Source organism: Schistocerca serialis, chromosome 2, assembly GCF_023864345.2.
Source record: "Schistocerca serialis cubense isolate TAMUIC-IGC-003099 chromosome 2, iqSchSeri2.2, whole genome shotgun sequence".
In the NCBI taxonomy this organism is placed as follows: domain Eukaryota; kingdom Metazoa; phylum Arthropoda; class Insecta; order Orthoptera; family Acrididae; genus Schistocerca; species Schistocerca serialis.
Genome location: NC_064639.1, coordinates 979,715,320 through 979,737,291, shown reverse-complemented (window position 1 = coordinate 979,737,291; position 21,972 = coordinate 979,715,320).

Sequence of the window (21,972 nt, the reverse complement as noted above, 5' to 3'; positions counted from 1 at the left end):
TCGCTGAAGCGATTAAAGATCGCCGGCGGGCGCTCCAGCATCACAAGCGACATCCCTCCATAGAACACCTCATTGCCTTCAAACGGCTATGTGCGCGAGCCCGCCGCCTTATCCGCCAACGCAAGCTGGAGTGCTGGGAGCGGTATGTGTCCACCATTGGCCTCCATGTCACTCCATCGCAGGTCTGGGCCAAGATTCGACGCCTCTATGGCTATCGGACCCCTGTCAGCGTCCCTGCGCTCTCACTGAATGGAGCAGCTTGTACTGACTCCGACGTAATTGCCAACCCCTTTACAGAGCATTTTGCTCTGAGTTCCGCTTCTTCGAATTACCCACTGGCCTTCCGCTCCATTAAAGAGCGGATGGAACGTCGGAGCCTTTCATTTCGCACTCACCATCCTGAATTCTACAATGTTCCATTCAGTGAGTGGGAATTTCACAGTGCCCTCGCCACCTGTCCTGATAGCGCTCCTGGGCCAGATCGCATCCACTGCCAGACGCTGAAACACCATTCAGTGGACTGCCAGCGACGCCTCCTCGACCTTTACAACCGTATTTGGGTCGAGGGTGAGTTTCTGTCGCAATGGCGCGAAAGTATTGTTAACCCCATTTTGAAACCTGGCAAGAACCCTTTGGAGGTGGACAGCTACCGTCCCATTAGCCTCACCAACGTTCTTTGCAAGTTGCTTGAACGGATGGTGAGCCGGCGGTTGAATTGGGTACTGGAGTCTCGGGGCCTTCTGGCTCCGTCTCAGGATGGGTTCCGTAAAGGCCGCTCTGCCGCCGACAATCTGGTGAGCCTGGAATCAGCCATCCGTACTGCCTTTGCCCGCCGTCAGCACCTGGTCGCTGTCTTTTTCGACATGCGGAAGGCGTACGATACGACATGGCGTCATCACATCCTTTCTACGTTTCATGGATGGGGTCTTCGGGGTCCACTGCCGATTATCATCCGAAATTTTCTGTCGCATCGAACCTTCCGCGTGCAAGTCGCAGCCTCCCACAGTTCCTCCCGAGTTCAGGAGAATGGGGTGCCACAGGGATCTGTTTTAAGTGTCTGCCTGTTTTTAATAGCAATTAACGGGCTCGCTGCGGCGGTGGGACCGTCTGTCTCAGCTTCCTTGTATGCTGACGACTTCTGCCTTTAGTATATCTTCTCTATTGGCACTGCAGCCGCTGAACGTCAGCTGCAGGGCGCTATCCACAAGGCGCAGTCTTGGGCTGTAGCGCATGGCTTCCAGTTTTCGGCTGCCAAGACTTGCGTTATGCATTTCTGCCAGCGACGCACTGTTCACCCGGAGCTGCGGCTTTGTCTTGACGGCGAACTTCTTGCTGTGGTGGAGACACGTAAGTTTTTGGGAGTGGCTGTTGATGCCCGGTTGACTTGGCTGCCTCATATTCGGCAGCTTAAACAAATGTGTTGGCGGCATCTAAATGCTCTGCGATGCTTGAGCCACGCCAGCTGGGGCGCCGACCGATCTACCCTGTTACGGCTCTACCAGGCGTTAATCCAGTCTCGTCTGGATTATGGGAGCCTGGCTTATGGTTCAGCATCCCCTTCGGCGTTGCAGGTGCTGGACCCAATCCTTCACAGTGGCATACGCCTTGTCACTGGTGCTTTCCGGACCAGCCCTGTGAACAGCTTACTTGTGGAGGCAGGTGTCCCTCCACTGCAGTTACGGCGCCAACGTTTACTGGCCGCTTATGCTGCCCATGTTTTTAGCTTGCCCGGGCATCCAAATTATCGTCTTCTGTTCCCGCAATCGGTCGTCCATCTGCCAGAACGTCGGCCCCGGTCAGGTTGTACGATCGCGGTCCGCGTCAAAGAGCTTCTCTCCGGGCTTGGGGTTTTCCCTGTTCCACCTCCTTTCCGGGCCCCTTTGTGAACACCCCCGTGGTGTGTTCCTCGCCATTGCCTTTGGCTCGAATTGGCACTGGGCCCGAAGGACTCAGTCCCTCCAGAGGCCTTCCGCCGCCACTTTTATTCCATCCTAGCCACGTATCAGGGCTCTGGCGTCGTATACACTTATGGTTCGACTGTTGCTGGTCGGGTCAGTTATGCGCTAACTCTAGGGGACCATTACGAACGACGATCCTTGCCGGCTGGCTGCAGCGTTTACACTGCTGAGCTGGTCGCCATCTTTCGAGCCCTAGAGTATATCCGCTCCTGCTCAGGTGAGTCCTTCATTATCTGTAGCGACTCCCTGAGCAGTTTACGAGCTATCGACCATTGTTTCCCTCGCTCTCGTCTGGTGATGGCTACCCAGGAGTCCCTGCATACTCTTGCCCGTTGCGGCCGCTCTGTGGTCCTTGTGTGGACCCCAGGCCACGTTGGGATACCCGGCAATGAACATGTGGACCGCCTGGCCGAACAGGCCACCAGTAAACCAACTCTGGAGGTAGGCCTCCCGGAGACTGATTTGCGGACAGTCTTACGCCGCGCAGTTCTCTCGCTTTGGGACACTGAATGGAGCAATCTGCCTACGCCAAACAAACTCCGTCATATCAAGGCGTCGATGGGTGTGTGGCGGTCATCTGTGCGAGCCAATCGCAGAGATTCAGTTGTCCTTTGTCGCCTCCGCATTGGCCACACCCGGCTGACGCACAGTTATTTACTGCATCGGGAGGACCCTCCTCTATGTCGTTGCGGGGTGGCTTTGACAGAGGCTCACATTTTGTTGGCCTGTCCCCTTTTAGCTGTGGTCAAGCAGACATTTGCGCTGCCTGATACGCTCCCTGCCCTTTTAACTGATGACTCTGTCATGGCAGGCTTAGTTTTGCGTTTTATTCGGGCAGGGGGTTTTTATCATTTAATTTGAGTGTTATGTTTTTTTGTGTTGACTCTGGCCTTTGGCCTACGATTTTAAACTGAGTTTTTAATGTGTCTCTCGGTGGTTGGCTTCTCCTTTTTTGGTTCCTATGGTCGGCCAACCACCGTAAACTCTGTGTGATTTTAATTCGTTTTGTCTGGTATTTGTCTAAGTTTCTCTTGTTCTGTGTCGTCTGTCATCTATTCTGTTGAACGTTTTTTATTCTCTGTGGGTGTTTTTAGTATATGGAAAAAAGGACTGATGACCGTAGCAGACTGGTCCCTTTAGTCCCACAAACCAACCAACAAGTCCCACGCACCAGCCACCTGTACCCCGCAGCTCCTCCAGCGTTCGGTACACTCTTCCAACGTTGCACCCTTCCTATACAGAGTAGCATCATCTGCGAATAGTCTTAAGGAGCTTACAACATTACCCATTTGTTGATTTTTACATACAGAGTGTATCATAATTAATGACGTTAACAAAAACAGTTGAAAGTATATGGTACTAGAAGCACAAAAAAAATGGTTCAAATGGCTTGAGCACTATGGGACTTAACATCTGTGGTCATCAGTCCCCTAGAACTTAGAACTACTTAAACCTACCTAACCTAAGGACATCACACACATCCATGCCCGAGGCAGGATTCGAACCTGCGACCGTAGCAGTCGCGCGGTTCCGGACTGAGCGCCTAGAACCGCATGACCACCGCGGCCGGCTAGAAGCACAAAGTCTCAGTAAACAGAGTTCTGCAAACGAAACGTTTGCGAGATACTTGCGACATTGTGGTTAGCAGCCGCTATTGACGTGGTTCTAAGTAAACACCACAAGCCGGTCCGTGGTATGGTCTCTGCTTACATTTCCGGAGGAGGAGGAGGACATTAGTGTTTAACGTCCCGTCGACAACGAGGTCATTAGAGACGGAGCGCAAGCTCAGGTGAGGGAAGGATGGGGAAGGAAATCGGCCGTGCCCTTTTTCAAAGGAACCATCCCGGCATTTGCCTGAAGCGATTTAGGGAAATCACGGAAAACCTAAATCAGGATGGCCGGAGACGGGATTGAACCGCCGTCCTCCCGAATGCGAGTCCAGTGTGCTAACCACTGCGCCACCTCGCTCGGTTTTACATTTACGGGACGTAAAGTTGTAAACAGAATGGATTCGGAAGAACAGTGCACAGAGTGCTACTCAGCTGTTTGAGTTGCATTGCGCGAGTATTGGTTTTAACATGGAACATTAAATAACGAAGAGAATGCAGATATGCATTTCATGTGTGCATGGAAGGCTGCACACTTGTACCAAGTAGTATACACGGGTAACGTTGCATATGTTGCGGGAGCGGGTGGGCCTGCACGAACTACACCTGTGCTTGAAGATGTTCTACATCTACATCCATACTCCGCAAGCCACCTGACGGTGTGTGGCGGAGGGTACATGGAGTACCCCTATCGGTTCTCCCATCTATTCCAGTCTAATAGACGCAATTGGTCTGATAGTCCATATGTTCTTACTTTGTTCGTAGAAAGAAAGATTGTCGGTAAGCCTCTGTGTGGGCTCTAATCTCTCTGATTTTATCCACATGATCTCTTCGCGTAATATACGTAGGAGGGAGCAATATACTGCTTGACTCCTCGGTGAAGGTATGTTCTCGAAACTTCAACAAAAGCCTGCACCGAACTACTGAGCGTCTCTCCTGCAGAGTCTTCCACTGGAGTTTATCTATCATCTCCATAACGCTTTCGCGATTACTAAATGATCCTGTAACGAAGCGCGCTGCTCTCCGTTCGATCTTCTCTATCTCTTCTATCAACTCTTACTGGTACGGATCCCACACTGGCGAGCAGTATTCAAGCAGTGGGCGAACAAGTGTACTGTAACCCACTTCCTTTGTTTTCTGACTACATTTCCTTAGGATTCTTCCAATGAATCTCAGTCTGGCATCTGCTTTACCGACGATTAATTTTATATGGTCATTCCATTTTAAATCACTCCTAATGCCCACTCACAGATAATTTACGGAATTAACTGCTTCCAGTTGCTGACCTGCTGTATTGTAGCTAAATGGTAAAGAATCTTTCTTTCTATGTATTCGAAACACATTTCACTTGTCTACATTGAGATTCAATTGCCATTCCCTGCACCATGCGTCAATTCGTTGCAGATCCTCCTGCATTTCAGTACAATTTTCCATCGTTACAACCTCTCGATACACTGCAGCATCATCCGCAAAAAGCCTCAGTGAACTTCCGATGTTATCCACAAGGTCATTTATATATATTGTGAATAATAACGGTCCTACGACACTCCCCTGCGGCACACCTGAAATCACTCTTACTTCGGAGGACTTCCATCCATTGAGAATGACATGCTGCGTTCTGTTATCTAGGAACTCTTCAATCCAATCACGCAATTGGTCTGATAGTCCATATGCTCTTACTTTGTTCATTAAACGACTGTGGGGAACAGTATCAAACGCCTTGTGGAAGTCAAGAAACACGGTAGCTACCTGGGAACCCGTGTCTATGGTCCTCTGAGTCTCGTGGACGAATAGCGCGAGCTGGGTTTCACACGATCGTCTTTTTCGAAATCCAAGCTGATTCCTACAGAGTAGATTTCTAGTCTCCAGAAAAGTCATTATATTCGAACATAATACGTGTTCCAAAATTCTACAACTGATCGACGTTAGAGATATAGGTCTATAGTTCTGCACATCTGTTCGACGTCCTTTCTTGAAAGCGGGGATGACCTGTGCACTTTTCCAATCTTTCGGAACGCTACGCTCTTCTAGAGACTTACTGTACACCGCTGCAAGAAGGGGGGCAATGTTGTGTTGTAAACAGTTGAACACTCTCTAGGAATCTCGACAAGCAGACTTGGCACACAAATTCTTGGAATGAGCCACAGTAGTGTTTGGAGAATAATGCATAGCAGTGCAGTGCACCCGTGCCACCTCCAACGAGTTCAGTGGTTTAGTGAGGCGGACTTTGGTCCCAGACCAACTTTCTCTCAATGGATGCAAAACCAAGATGTAGTCAACCCTAATTTTGACAATAAAGTTTTATTTACGGATGAAGCAGGATTCGCTCGTGATGGTATCTTTAATTATCACATTTCTCATGTTTGTAAACATCTAGGCTCCAACCTACATGCTATGCATGGATCTCCATAACAGCGACGTTTCTCATTGAATGTGTGGTTAGGGATACTAGATGATCGTCTTATTAGGCCGCACATGTTACCAAACAAACTCAATGGACGGAATGAGCTTCGGTTCCTACAGCATCATCTTGCAGATTACTTGAGGATGTTCCTGAAGAGCGAAGTCAAAGGATGTGCTACATGCATGATGGAACAGAGAAATGTCATTGCTTGTCAAGAATTTCGATATGATCGAGGCGTGTTTAAAAGGATTAGAAACCCATTGCTACAACGGTTACTGGCCTACATCTGTGTACAGGGACGACACTTTGAATACCTCCTTTAACTACGAGTAAAGTAATATTGTGTTCATTCAAAACACCTGCACCTCTTCAAAAATATCACTATTAACTTTTCTTAATGTTGTGCAGTACTGTTACCTTTTCCTAACTGAGAATTTATCTCGCGAACTTCTCGTTTGCGGACTTACGTTTACTGAGAAATTTTTGCTTCTAGTATCGCGTAATTTCAGCTGTATGCGTTTACGTCATTAATTATGCTACACCGCGTATATTGTAGAACTTAACGGCCCTATAACACTTCATTAGATTACTCCCAAAATTACCCAAGATCTGTTGATTGTGTTCATTTAAGAACGACGTGTCGAGCCCCGTCTGCAGGCAAGTCCTGACTTTAATAAAAAATCTGGCCCGATACTCGGTACGCCCGTTATTTATTTAATTTTTTGTTTCACTTGACGAGAGTGCGGAGCTGTATTCAATGCTTTCCGGACGTCAAGGAGAAGAGCGCCAATGTTGGTACTATTGTCTCCGGCGCTCTGGATCTCATGCACGAACAGGGCGAGTTGAAGTTCCAAAGATGTCTCTTCTCAGGATTCATTTTAGTACTTATAGAAAATATTTTTGGTGATCCATAAAATTTCGGGAGTGCAGCAGCTAAAATTTCATTTCTAATACACTACTGGCCATTAAAATTGCTACACCATGAAGATGACGTGCTACAGACGCGAAATTTAACCGACAGGAAGGAGATCCTGTGATATGCAAATGATTAGCTTTTCAGAGCATTCACACAAGGTTGGCACCGGTGGCGACACCCACAACGTGCTGACATGAGGAAAGTTTCCAACCGATTTCTCATACACAAGCAGCAGTTGATCGACGTTGCCTGGTGAAACGTTGTTTTGATGCCTCCTGTAAGGAGGAGAAATGCGTACCATCACGTTTCCGACTTTGATAAAGGTCGGATTGTAGCCTATCGCGATTGCGGTTTATCGTATCGCGACATTGCTGCTCGCGTTGGTCGAGATCCAATTACTGTTAGCAGAATATGGAATCGGTGGGTTCAGGAGGGTAATACGGAACGCCGTGATGGATCCCAACGGCCTCACATCACTAGCAGTCGAGATGACAGGCATCTTATCCGCATGGCTGTAACTGATCGTGTAGCCACGTCTCGATCCCTGAGTCAACAGATGGGGACGTTTGCAAGACAACAACCATCTGCACGAACGTTTGCAGCAGCATGCACTATCAGTTCGGAGACCATGGCTGCAGTTACCCTTGACGCTGCATCACAGACAGGGGCGCCTCCAATGGTGTACTCTACGACGAACCTGGGTGCAAGAACGGCAAAACGTCATTTTTCGGGTGAATCCAGGTTCTGTTTACAGCATCATGATGGTCGCATCCGTGTTTCGTGAAATCGCGGTGAACGCACATTGGAGGTGTGTATTCGCCACCGCCATACTGGCGTATCACCCGTCGTGATGGTATGGGGTGCCATTGGTTACACGTCTGGGTCACCTCTTGCTCGCATTGACGGCACTTTGAACAGTGGACGTTACATTTCAGATGTGTTACGACCCGTGGCTTTACCCTTTATTCGATCCCTGCGAAACCCTACATTTCAGCAGGATAATGCATGACCTTATGTTGCAGGTCCTGTACGAGCCTTTCTGGATACAGAAAATGTTCGACTGCTGCCCTGGCCATCACTCTGTCCAGATCTCTCACCAATTGAAAAAGTCTGGTCAATGGTGGCCGAGCAGCTGGCTCGTTACAATTTGCCAGTCACTACTCTTGATGAACTGTGGTATCGTGTTGAAGCTGCATGGGCAGCTGTACCTGTACACGCCATCCAAGCTCTGTTTGAGTCACTGCCCAGGCGTATCAAGGCCGTTATTATGGCCAGAAGTGGTTGTTCTGGGTACTGATTTCTCAGGATCTATGCACCGAAATTGCGTGAAAATGTAATCAAATGTCAGTTCTAGTATAATATATTTGTCCAATGAATACCCGTTTATCATCTGCATTTCTTCTTGGTGTAGCAATTTTAATGGCCAGTAGTGTATTTCGGCTGAATGCCTCTCGGCTATCTTCAGAGCGAGTAGGCAGACTGAAGCTGCAATACTCGATGCTTCGTTTTAAATTACAGACATAAAAGCACCAGAGACGTTGATTGGCGGTGAAGAGTATGCGTCAACTGAAACTGTGGCTGCGCGATCGATCCATGCTGGGATATCGATGTATAACTATTAGCTGCCCTGTAGCGATGCCTTTGCAAATTTATTGAAGAGAGCGTCGGACTTCATCATTTGTCCAAGTTGAAACAGCTGTATCTGATAATTAAGCTCTTCGGCAAACGAATTTATATTGATTCTTTCGCCATCGCGTCCCAAAAGATGCAGCCGATGACAGAATTTCGACATTTTCACATCGTATCTAATGACCGTTCTCGATACAGTGGTCTGCCACAACCGATTAATTAAGCTGTGAGAACTGAGTGGACCTACGGTGTTCACTGCTCGTTTCATCGGCTGTGCGAGTTGTCCGTTCGATTTCCGAAAGACCACACTCGCAGATCTTGTAAATCCGAGCGTTGTGGAGCCGAGCCCAAAAGTGCTGCTGACTTCGGTGGAATTCGAGAAATCACTTTAACTTCGTGCTTTGCAATAATTATGTGCGTCCGTTTTACAACTCTATTTGAAACCGAGAATGACCAGTGCTTTTTTCCAGTCACTAGGTATCCTCCGTTGCTCCAGCAATTTACGATAAACAGCTGACAATAGGGGAGCAAATTCTTACGCATAATCTTTGTAGATCTCACAGATATGTCAGACTCAACGTACTGTAAGAATCACAAGAATGGGTATTTCGCGCTCGAAAGAGATAACTAAAAAATTCTGGTTCGGTTATTTCTTGCATATTGTTTGACAGTCTGGGACTATAGTTTGATAGTCAAGTTGGAATAACAGAAGAGCTAGAGAATATTCATGGAAGTGCTGCACAATTCATAACACGTCCGTTTAGTAAGGGTAAAGCTCTCATAGAAATGCTCACCAAACGTCAGCTGGAGACGCTACAGGAAACGGGTTGTGCACCACCGACAACCTTACAACATTCAAAGGAGCCTCTTTTATTAAGGGGAGCCGGAGGTGGTCAAATCCAAAAAATTACGATTTTTTTTTGCTACCGAAAATTAATTGGAACATTCCTCTTTAATGTAAACTTTGAATTATTGTTCTACTCGCCCTAGAAGTGGAGTTATTACCATTTTCCCCCACGCCTGCAGAGGAAATGGGCGGCCGCTGAATGCATCTAACACCCTCTCGTGACTTCCTGGCGAACTGCTTGGGATTTTCTCGGCCTGTTAGGCATACAGCGCCTTATGTTACGCATACAGCGAGTGTGCAAGGGTTGGCTACATTGTTTTCTGTGACAAATGAAGCGCTAAGAGCGCGGAACATCGTCTCTTTGCTGTTTACCGTTTCGAATTAGTTCAGTGTTGCGCCTGTTGTTGGTAGTATTATACTTCTTGTGTAAAGCGTTGTTCTGGCTACGATGCCACGTTTTAGTAACCGTGTATATAAGAAGAGGAAGAACGTAGGGAAATGAAAATTAACACTAATACCAAGTTGCAATACTACAATTACTGAAATAGTGCGTTCTTCTGCTAAGCAACACATGGCCGGCCATAGCCCTGTGACATCTTCTAGCGAGAAGCTGACGGGTGGAAGTGACAGATTTCGTGAATATGTTAGTGACAGTGATGATATTAACGAAGTACTGAATATTGGATTATTATCTTCTGTGCTGAAAGAAAGTGTTCCGTGCGAAATGTGTTCAAGTGTAGGAGTGGGACTAGAGATAACAAAGCACTTTGTGAGATGAAGATAATCTGTGCATGTTGCAAGTATCAAGCGACTTTCTGCAATTCACATGCCAGTCTCTTTGGTGAAAATGGACGATCTAGAGTGTTTGATGTGAATGTTCGACTTGTGTATGGTCTTCGATCCACTGGAAAAGGGTCTGCTGCTGGTAAACTGTTTTGTGGTATTATGAACTTGCCATCGCCTCCAAGCAAATTTGGGTACTACTGTGAACTGGTAGGATCCTCTGTTGAAGATGTGGCTTTGAAAACCATGAAGGAAGCAGTGGAGGAATCTGTAGAAATGAACGGTGGTTCTAGGGATTTGGTAGTGGCATTAGATGGTTCCTGGCAAAAGAGGGGTCATAAATCCCTGAATGGGGTTGTAACTGCTACTTGTGGTGATAGTGCAAAAGTGATAGATGTTGCAATATTATCAAAACATTGTAGGTTCAAAAATAAAATCAAAGGAGAGCACAGTGGAACCTATGAGGCAGATTTTAGTGGATCAAGTGGAGCAATGGAAGTGGATGGAGTGAAACAAATTTTTGAACGTTCAGTTCCCAGATACAACGTTAGGTACAAATACTACCTTGGGGATGGTGACTCCAAAGCTTTCAAGACTATAGAGGAACTGAAACCATATGGAAATTAATTTGTAGTTGAAAAGTTGGAATGCATTGGGCATGTGCAAAAGCGTATGGGTGCATGGCTTCGAAGGCTCAAACAAGCTTTGGGTTCAAGTAAGCTTAGTGATGGAAAGACAATAGGAGGGAGAGGCAGGCTTACTGATGAGGTGATTGAACGTCTACAGAGATACTATGGGTATGCTATAAGGCAAAATACTAGTAATGTTAGTGACATGCGAAAAGCAGTGTGGGCATTGTTCCTTCATACTGCCTCTTCCAATGAATACCCTCAACACAGACTGTGCCCAAAAGATTCCTGGTGCAAATATAATGCAAAAAAGAACTATGATCACAAACATGGTTTGCCAGCAGCTGTGATAAATGCAATAAAACCAATTTTTCATGACTTAGCACAGCCAGAATTGTTACACAAATGTCTACACGGAAAGACACAGAATCCTAATGAGAGCGTAAACATTTGATTTGGAAAGTGATTCCTAAAAGGGTGTTTGTAAGCATAAAAACACTGTACTTTGGCATTTATGATGCAATAGCAACCTAGAACCAAGGGAACAGTGTGATGTGTGGAGTTCTGAAGGCATTAGGATTTACAGCTGGGGTGAACACTGTACGAGCACTAAGAAATGTTGACAGAGGAAGGATAAGAGGAGCAGAAAGAAGAGAAAGGCATATGAAGTATCATGGAACAACAGGCCAGAAAAGAAGACAGAAGAGGAAGCTTTTGGAGGATGAAGAAGAAGACCCTGATAATCCATCCTATAGTGCAGGAATGTATTGAGAAACTTTGATAGCCATTTCCCGTAAATTAGAATTTTTTGAATATAAGGAACATTTTCTCAAAATCCACTCAAGCTAGAGAGATGAAATTTTTATACAGCACTCCTAGTGGTCAAACTTACATTGTAACACAGCCATTTGGCAACATGTTCAGTAGTTTCATTTCAGTTTAATTATAAAGCAATTATTTGTAAAAAAATTTGGGTCTTAATAAAAAAAATAATTGGAAGGAAACTAGAAAAGATACTCCAAAATCCCTCTGTCATAACTGCAATACTAAACCACTCTATATGTAAAAAAAAATTCAAATTTTTCTATTTGGTAGTTTATTCATAAATGTTCCTCAAACTTAGTGATTTTAACATGGGCAGCATAGGCACCTCCGGCTCCCCTTAACGAGTCGGGAAATAGCGCGTCTGCTGACGGAGATGGTAAGATTAGAGAAATCGTGACTGATGCAGGGGAGAGCTGACAATTTTTCTTTTAGTTTACTACTCACGATAGGACTAGGATGAAAGGACAATGAATCTGATACAGAATATACGCTCCATCACAAGCCATGCGGTATTTTATGCTTTACAGAGACCTGATAAGTTAACATGTAAAATACGAGAGGCGTTCAGTGCAATACATTTTTTTCCTAAAGCAGGTTGGCTTTACTCTGGATTCCAATACACCACATAATTCACCGCTCTCTTGGCTACAAAACCCTATTTTTCAAGATAATCTCTGTTCTATGCGATGGCCTCAGGCCTGCAGGCCCGCATGATACCACTCTACTGGTCGACGTCGGACCCAATGTCTTGCTGCACCAATAAGGTCCTCTCATCATCCACGTACTGAGTCTCGCCGAGCGAATCCTTCATTTGACCAGACAGATGTAAGCCGGAAGGTGAGAGATCCCGGCTGTACGACGGACTGGTAATAAGTATTCATACACTAGAGCGTGGAAAACTAAACTGCCTTTATTGACAATACGAAACCAAAAACACTAATTGGATATGCACTATACACATTGTATGTGTAGCGGGACTGCTACGGTCGCAGGTTCGAATCCTGCCTCGGGCATGGATGTGTGTGATGTCCTTAGGTTAGTTAGGTTTAAGTAGTTCTAAGTTCTAGGGGACTTATGACCACAGATGTTGAGTCCCATAGTGCTCAGAGCCGTTTGAACAAAAACGTCTGCCAAGTTCTCTACTGCGCTCGGAATTAAGTATTCATACACCAACAGAAAATGACACTTCTAACAAAGCCAGAATATGTTTAATACTTCGTATGCATACCCTTCCGATGCATTACTTCTCGCAACCTCCGTGGCATGGAATGGACCAATTATCTTGTAGTTGCCGACTTGATACCTTCCCATTCTCGAAGGAGAGCCTCTTTGAAAGAGGCTTACTACGGATGTCGTGTTTTCTCAGTCCACAAGTGTTCGATGGAATTCAGTTCCGGACTCTGAGCTGGTGTTTTAAGAGTGTGTGGAGTGTTGTAAAGCAACCACAGCCGGACAATTTACGCCATATGTTTGGGATCATGGTCCTGATGGAAGTAATAATTTCCAGGAAGATCCAAGTCGTCAACACTCTGTTGTTAAGTTCTGTTTGAGAATGTTCATATACACAAATCTGTCCATGGTACCTTCCACAAACACTATTTTTCCGACACCGGAGGCTGACATGCAGCCCCATACCATCTCTCCACCACCTCCGTGCTTCACCGTGGGTTGAATGTTGTTTCGGTCGAGGTCTGTATTCGGTCTTCCCCAGACCAAGATCCCACCATCGTTGCGCACGATATTAAATTTGTTTTCATCACTAAACAATACAGTATCCCAGAAGTTTGCTGTCTTTGATACATGCTGTTTCGCGAATCCCGTCCGCCACTTCCTGTTCTTTTTGCTGAAGTAGGGCTTTCGTCTCGGAACCCTGGCTCTGTAGTCCGAACGATTGAGAATGGTACGAACTGCCCTTGGAATGATGTCCTTTCGGAAGTGGTCATGCACATACGCGGATAGCGCCGACGCTGTCGTTTTCGGGTTATTCTCAATGATTCTTAGTATCATTCTGGTCTCTCTTGTAAGCTTCTGTGGACGACCGTGTCGTTCACCGTTGATTACTACATGTCTGTCCTTCTATCGCTTAATGATAGATTGCACAGTCGCTCAGCTTCGTCCTATGATGTTCGCAATTTCGGCACACGACTTGTGTTGAAGATCTTGGGCGACAACGATGTTTCGTTCCTCAATGGTCGTTTCCTTCCCCTTACGGCCCAGTCTGCTGTTCTACGGTACCCACGTCCGACGTGCTGTTGCTTCACGGCCGCCACACGACTACACAAGTGTGGCATGCACTCCGGGGCTGCGTCAGCCGTTTGTTTGGTTGAAAGTAGTCCGCTGTATGAATACGTTTTGCCCTGTCGTACACCGTGCGGAGTGTAACATATTTTTTTTTCCCTAAATAGATTCATGGCATACGGGAAGCTTCATTACCAAGAACATGGTTATCTGACGCTACATCATCGTGCTTATTCGTATCGGCGCTGTGGGTGATTTACTATCCCAACACACCATCGTAGTTTGTCACCACCTACTGTATGAATACTTATTTCCATGACTGGGTACGTAGTCGTGGAGGAGAAGTTCGTTTTCATTTTGAAGGCGACAAACACGCCGAAGTCGTTTCTTCAATTTCCAGGGGGTAGCGCAGTACGCTTCAGAGCGAGGAGGACATCAAACAGAACACTGGTCCAGAAGACCTTCGCTGTTACTTTATCGGATGAGTGTGCGACATTGAACTTTTTCTTCGAAGGGGAGGCGGTGTGGCGTTGCTCCAAATGCGACGTTGTTACGATGTGATAGACGCCTCGTCCAACAAATCACTTTGCTTCTGCTCAGTGCCAGGTCTCCGTAGACATTCTGTAGGCGCCTATGAATATTTGTGATGCTCTGGTTTTGTGCCAAAAGGAACTCCATAACAGTTCTCTGGTTGGAACGCACCTCCGCTAAAGACGCCGTTCTCAAGGTTAGGTGTAGCAGTGTAACCTGTAGGAACTTCATTAAACCATAGGTGATGAAGTGGAAATATTCCACAATGTCCCACAACAAATTGTGCAATTTTTCAACCGAAACTGATCTCGCAAGGAAAAGTGTCGCATTACTTGCTGAACTGTCCTCGTATTAGTAGAAGCGCACTGTGATGTTCACAAAAATGTAAACAAAGGCATTGCGTAATTTCAAACAATGGTGAAACGTACGTGCAGAGTAGCTACATTTTTCACCCGGCGATGGAGCTTCTAATGTGATTGTAGTCTGTACAGCTGCGAAACAGAATTGACCACATAGATAACGGTTACAAATGTTTAAGAAACGAGAAAGATGATTTGCAACACATCAACCACGAGGTCGTTAGAATCTGAGCACATGCTTGTTTTGGACATGGATGAGAACGGAGATCAGACTTGGCCTCGACAAGGAAATCATCCTGGCCTGAAAAGACGTACCTTCATCAAGGAAAAGTTAGTCCACGATCGGAAGACGGGAATCGGAACTACGCTCTCATAGAACGCAAGTACCGTGAGTTAAATATTTCTTCCTGTCCAATGTTTGCAAATGTTCATATCGAATGCAGCAGTAAGCTGTCGAGCAACGTAGGACATTCCGCACCGAAGAGAATTTCAGCGGTTATTGCTGAAGCATAGTGGTGAATGGCTTATTACGACATAAAGACGTCTAACTAAATGTAGAAATCGCCTGCCGAGAACACAGTGACCGTTGTGATCAGTACTCAATTAAAACAGCCACAGGTCGCGCAGTTTTCGGTCGTATGACGAAATACCAGCTAATCGTTACCTCGGTGACAACACATTAGAGGGTTACATCGACATCTACATTGATACTCTGCAAATCACATTTAAGTGCCTGGCAGAGGGTTCATCGAACCACCTTCACAATTCTCTATTATTCCAATCCCGTATAGCGCGCGGGAAGAACGAACACCTATATCTTTCCGTACGAGCTCTGATTTCCCTTATTTTATCGTGGCGATAGTTCCTCCCTATGTAGGTCGGTGTCAACAAAATATTTTCGCATTCGGAGGAGAAAGTTGGTGATTGGAATTTCGTGAGTAGATTTCTTTAAATTATGTCCAGCCCAAATCTTGTATAATTTCTGTGACACTCTCTCCCATAATTCGCGATAACACAAAACGTGCTGCCCTTTCTTTGAAATTTTCCATTGTACTCCGTGAGTCCTATCTGGTAAGGATCCCACACCGCCCAGCAGTATTCTAAAAGAGGACGGACATGCGTAGTGTAGGCAGTCTCCTTGGTATATCTGTTACATTTTCTAAGTGTTCTGCCAATAAAACGCAGTCTTTGGTAATCTTTCCCCGCAACATTTTCTATGTGTTCCTTCCAATTTAAGTTTTTCGTATTTGTAATACCTAGGTATTTAGTTGAATTTACGGCTTTTAGATTGCACTGATTTATAGTGTAACCGAATTTTAACGAATTCGTTTTAGCACTCATGTGAATGACCTCACACTTTTCGTTATTTAGGGTCAACTGCCAATTTCGCACCATTCAGATATCTTTTCTAAATCGTCTTGCAATTTGTTTTGATCTTCTGATGACTTTATTAGTCGATAAATGACAGCGTCATCTGCAAACAACCTAAGACGGCTGCTCAGATTGTCTCCCAAATCGTTTATATAGATAAGGAACAGCAAAGGGCCTATAACACTACCTTGGGGAACGCCAGAAATCACTTCTGTTTTACTCGATGACTTTCCGTCAATTACTACGAACTGTGACCTGTCTGACAGGAATTAACGAATCCAGTCACATAACCGAGACGATATTCCATAAGCACGCAATTTCAATATGAGCCACTTGTGTGGTACAGTGTCAAAAGCCTCCCGGAAATTCAGAAATACGGAATCGATGTGAAATCCCTTGACAATAGCACTCAACACTTCAAGTGAATGAAGAGTTAGCTGTGTTTCACAGGAACGATGTTTTCTAAACCCATGTTTAGTTTTCTTCGAGGTAATTCATAATGTTTGAACACAATATATGTTCTAAAATCCTGCTGCATATCGACTGTTAGAAGCGGCACTCGATACTACAGTCAAACCACAAGACCACCTTCACAGCTGTTGATTACGTTCCGTCAAGAACGAAGTGTTCAGTTCCGTCTGCAATAAAGCCTTAAAACTAATCACAAATCTGCTCAGAAATTCGCTATACGCTCATTTCGTTCATTAAAACACAGTGCGGATCTATATTTAAGCCCCCCACAAGTTAAGGAGCACGTCATCGACTTGGGCACTGTTGACTACGTGCTCTCTATTTCGTAAGTGAAGAGAGCGATCTGATTTTCGCAAGATCTCTGTTTGTGGATTTTTCGCTCCTGTGAAACTCGTAATGCCTAAACATACACTGAGGTGACAAAAGTCGTCAGATAGCGATATCCAGGTACACAGGTGGCAGTAGTATCGCGAACACAATGTATAAAAGGGCAGTGCATTGGTGGAACTGACATTTGTACGCAGATGATTTATGTGAAAATGTTTCCGACGTGATTACCGCCGCACGACGGGAAGTAACAGACTCTGAACGCAGTATGGTTGTTGGAGCTAGACACTTGAGACATTCAATTTCGGAAATCGTTAGGGAATTCAATTTTCCGAGATCCGCTGTTTGGAGAGTATGCCGAGAATACCAAATTTCAGACGTTACCTCCCGCCACGGACAACGCAGTGGCCCACGGTGTTCACTTAACGACCCAAAGCAGCGGCTTTTCCGTAGAGTTGTCAGTGCTATCAGACAAGCAACGCTCCATGAAATAAATCGCATAACTCAACACGGAACGCAGGACGAACTAATCCGTTAGAGCAGTGCGGCGAAATACAGCATCAATGGTCTACAAAAGCAAACGACCGACGACAGAGCCTTTGCTAACAGCACGACATCGCCTGTCCTAGGCTCGTGACATCGGTTGGAGCATAGACAACCGGAAAACTTTCGCTTGATCATAAGAGTCTCAATTTCAGCTGATAAGAGCTAATGGTAAGGTTCGGGTGTGGCGCAGACCCCCACCAAGCCATGGATCTAGATGAACAATACACTGTGCAACCTGGTGGTGGATTTGTAATGGTGTTGGCTGTGTTTACATGAAGTGGACTGGATCCTTTGGTCCAACTGAACCAACAGTTGACTGAAAATCGTTGTGTTCGGCTACCTACAAACCAATTGCAGCTATTTATGGGCTTCAGTTATGGATGACAATGCAAATGTTACCAGGTCACAGTTAATCGCGATTGGTTTGAAGAACATTCTGGGCAATTCGGGCGAATGTTTTGGTCACCCATATCGCCCGATATGAATCCCATCTAAAATTATGGTACAGAATCAAGAGATCAGTTCGTGCACAAAATATCCTGCACTAAAACACTTTTGCAGTTGCGGATGGCTATAGAGGCAGCTTGATCCAATATTTCTTCTGGGGACTTTCAACCACTTGCTGAGTCCATGCGACGTCAGGTTGCTGCACTACGCCGGGCAGAAGGTGGTCCGACACGATATTGGGAGGTATCCCATGACTTTTGTTACATCAGTGCAAAACATGTTCCATAATTCTACATTCATGCTCATAAAATAAGGATAATGCTGATACATGGTGAAACAAGGCTCTGGTGGGCGGTTTGCGGGTTTAAATCACCTCGGGGGATGACCATGCGGTGCATTTGATCTGCTGTCGTCGCACGGTGGCGCTGGCAGCAGTCCACATACGCAGAGATGTGTTGGTACATGTCAGAGTACGGTGCAGCGAGTAAGTGAGCAGACGTTTTCAGACGTGCTAATGGTGACTGTCTGTTGAAAATGGCTCAAAGAACATATATTAATGAAGTTATAAGGCTACTGGAGGCTGGTCAAACATAGCAGTTCGTAGCATGGGCCTTCCGTGTGCCACAAAGTGTGATCTCAAGATTATGGCAACGATTCCAGCAGACAGAAAATGTGTCCAGGCGCTACAGTGCGGGACGTCCACAGTGAACAACACCACAAGAAGACCGATATCTCACCATCAGTGCCCGCAGGCGGCCACGGAATACTGCAGGTAGTCTTACTCAAGACCTTACCGCAGCCACTGGAACAGCTGTCTCCAGACACACAGTCTACAGAAGACTGAAGAGACGTAGTTTATTTGCCCGGAGACCTGAAAGGTACATTCCACTGACCCCTGGTCAGGTCCGCCACGGTAGCTGAGTGATCAGCGTGACAGACTGTCAATCCTAAGGGCCCGGGTTCGATTCCCGGCTGGGTCGGAGATTTTCTCCGCTCAGGGACTGGGTGTTGTGTTGTCCTAATCATCATCATTTCATCCCCATTGACGCGCAGGTCGCCGAAGTGGCGTCAAATCGAAAGACCTGCACCAGGCGAACGGTCTACCCGACGGGAGGCCCTAGCCACACGACATTTCCATTTTATAGGAGAGCCCATAAAGCCTAGTGTAAAGAACGCAGTACATGGTCATTGGAACAGTGGTCCCAGGTTATGTTCACAGACGAGTCCAGGTATAGTCTGAACAGTGATTTTTCATCTGTCGTGAACCAGGAACCAGTTACCAACCCCTTAATGTCTTTGAAAGGGACCTGTATGGAGGTCGTGGTTTGATGGTGTGGGGTGGGATTATGATTGGTGCTCATACACCCCTGCGTGTCTTTGACAGAGGAACTGCAACAGATCAGACGTATCAGGACTCCATTTTGCACCCACCAGTATTTCCGCCTTTTCAGGGGTGCAGTGGGTCCCACCTTCCTCCTGATGGATGATAACGCACGGCCCCACCGAGCTGCCATCGTGGAGGAGTACCCTAAAACAGAAGATATCACGCGAATGGAGTGGCCTGCCTGTTTCCCAGACCTAAACCCCATCGGGCACGTCTGGGATGCTCTCGGTCGACGTATCGCTGCACGTCTTCAAGGCCGTAGGAGCTCCAACAAGCACTGGTGCAAGAATTGGAGGCTATACCCCAGCAGCTGCTCGACCACCTGATCCAGAGTATGCCAACCCGTTGTGCGGTCTGTGTACGTGTGAACGGTGATCATATCCCATACTGATGTTGGGGTACATGCGCAGGAAACAGTGGCGTTTTTTAGCACATGTGTTTCGGGACAGTTTTCTCAACTTATCACCAATACCGTGGACTTACAGATCTGTGTGGTCTGTTTTCCCTATACGCCTATGCTATTAGCGCCAGTTTTGTGTAGTGCCATGTTGTGTGGCACCACATTCTACAGTTATCCTTAATTTATGTGCATGAGTATACAACACTCTGACGTGAGGGAAATAATTCTATCATTATGCGCTTTGATCTGATGCACCTCTTGAAAACAGTAATGACCTGCACTTATTTTTTTAGAACAAACTACTGCAAGACAGAAATGAAGTTCTCTTGTTTAAGCTCTGTAGAATCTCATGGGCATCTTATGCGGTCCATGTGTCTTTCTGTTCCACGATAACAGCTCAGTATCTGCTATATTGGAGTTCGTGGGGCGATTGAAAGCAGGAACCGTAATAGAGTCTTCCATTTGGGAAGATCGACTTCAATATTTCGATCTTCTCTTTGCAATCTTTTGTTTCCATGCTAGTATACTCACCAAGTGATTGAATAGAGGATTTCCATCCGCTTACCTACCTAATCTCAGACCCCAAGATTTTCTAAAGATTTTTGGTTAGCTCTGTTCTGTTTTGAGTTCATTGAATTATTCACGCACTGCTCTCATTACGCTCATTTTTACTTCGTTCAGGTTTTGTTCACCAACTATACTTTGACTTCGCTTAAATCTGTGATGAAGCTCTCTTCACTTTCATGTCTACTTTCTAATACAAATATTGGAGCACATCTGGTCTTTCCAATCCCCCACAATGTGATGCCACACCCTCGAAGGCATTACTCAGATTGAACAATATGAATAACTAGAGGTTGAAAATTAATTCAGAAACATTGGTAATTAATCATTGTGCATATTTGCGTGTCAGTTTTTTGTATAGTGGGAGGGCAGTTGAGAGATAATAAACAGATAATGATGATAGGTATGTCAAGACGTATTTTCCTTGATTTTTGTGGCTCATTATCTAGTTGCGTTAAAAAGTAATTAATTATCGCTAAGATGGCAATTTCTGTTACAACCCAGTCTTTGCGGAACTTGAACGCCTTCACAGCTTAGGAAACGCCTGCAACGTGATGTTGGTTGTAAGGAGACGCCCTGCGTGGCACTTAACCTCACAGAGTGATCCTTGCAGAACTGCTGCAAAAGACACAGTAAGATTAGCCGTAGAAATTAGTGTCACTTTGGTCTGGCAGTTATTTTCCTTGGGAGCAGAGATTTTAAATAGCATCCGAGGCAAGCAGAGGGTCTCACTTTTGGGATCGCTGGGAAAAAGTCGAAATGTGGTACCACAATAGGTTCAGTCAGCGAAAGGCCACATGGAACACCAGTAAGGGAGACGTTGTCGCAGTCTTCCTGTCTTGGAAAGTTTAAGGAAGGCTGCCAGTTTCCAGCGAGAAAACCTTTTAAGCATCTTTTCCCTGTTCATCGCGACAACTTGATTAACAAATATTACAATGTTAGCTGTAAAGTATAACCGGACAGACAGACCAGGGCTTTATCCGTGTTGCCACTCAGGTGATGTTAAACATTCTGCTGCCACTGTAGCACATAATTCCTCTAGTTCACCTCCATTTTCTCTTGTGCCACCGTAATTACCGCATATAGCTTTTTCCTGTTGAGTAATAGTGAGTACTGGTCCAGCTAACTATTAAAATTAAAAGGTTGGTCATGGTTTGTCGTTCATTTGAATACTATAACATTAATTAGGTAAGTTTCTTGCCCCAGAAGCGAAGGATATTTTGGCGCATCTGTTTATTTCAATCTGTCTAGACATTTATTTTAGCTTTGCAATGGAAACAGTACATCGATGGCCTCTACGAAGGGGACTTTGAAACGTCCCCTTAGAAAAATTATACATGACTGTGTTTAAACTGACACACAATATTTTTAGCGCAACGCAATCTGACTTTAAAAAATCCCTACAAAAGAATGGCCCTGACTAACAGTAACCTATACCTTTCACAAATCACTTATCTCACAAAAATCTTCGTTATTCGAACTACTGCAATACAGCGAGCGCCACTACTGCCAACTAAATAAAAGATTCAAACTACGGAAGACACTAACTACTGATAGGCATAGTTAGCAAATGAAAGATTTTAATAGAGAACAAACAATGTATTTACCTTAATAGTCATAATATATATAGCAGTTCATGACATCCATTATTACAAATGTACTGTTTCTGATGGACACACCTACAGATTATCCATTCTCAAAAATCCGCCATACCACTTCCCCACATCCACCACTGC